Below are 832 nucleotides of genomic sequence, written 5' to 3' on the forward strand. Positions count from 1 at the left end.
GAGAGAGAGAGAGAGAGAGAGAGAGAGAGAAAGAGAGGAACAGAGAGACAGAGGGAGAGGGGAGAGCAATTTTCATGAACATCATTATCAAGTACAATAATGTTTGGCCTATATCATTTTTCAACTATTTTTTTCCAAACTTACTCTCACCCCAACCTTATCACTTTTTTTTACTCCTAACACTTAGTCATTCAAAGATTGTCTGCGTGAGGTCCGACATAAAAGACACCATGAATAACAACTGAAAGTTAAAGGGTCCTCATCAATATAGAAACAGCGTAGAGTCTGGCACTAAGAAGTCAAACTCGACCAGGAAAACTGATACCCTGTAGTTGGGTTGTTGGGTTTTTTCATAAATAGTTTTACAAATACCAATAAAGGCCAACATTTTCACTCGGCACTGTGCTTCTTGGAAATATTATAAAGATCACGACAAATAATAACGGTCTCCTAGCACACACCATTTAAAAGTCACAGTGTGATGTATAGCAACATGTATAATCCTGACGTAGGCTAAAGTAAAAGTTGTTCCCGCATCCAATCCAGACATTGGGGAATTGCCTTGTTAGTAAGACAACTTCCTGGGCCTTCGGTATCATTAATTATTGTGGTAGGGTGGCCAGTTCCTTTCCATGCCGCCTTTACTTCCCCAACTCGAAGTTGTGTACCTATTACTGCTAGTTGGGCAGGAGGGGGTGGAAAAAAATCCATGTCCGAACCGAGGCTCGAACCCGGACTTTCTGCTTCGGGAAACGAACTCAAATCCTGATGTACAATATCGTAAAGCCTGATTATGCTGTCCATCCTTAAAAAAAACAACCATCTATTTCTA

This window comes from Aplysia californica, unplaced genomic scaffold (assembly GCF_000002075.1).
Source record: "Aplysia californica isolate F4 #8 unplaced genomic scaffold, AplCal3.0 scaffold00294, whole genome shotgun sequence".
Classification (NCBI taxonomy): domain Eukaryota; kingdom Metazoa; phylum Mollusca; class Gastropoda; order Aplysiida; family Aplysiidae; genus Aplysia; species Aplysia californica.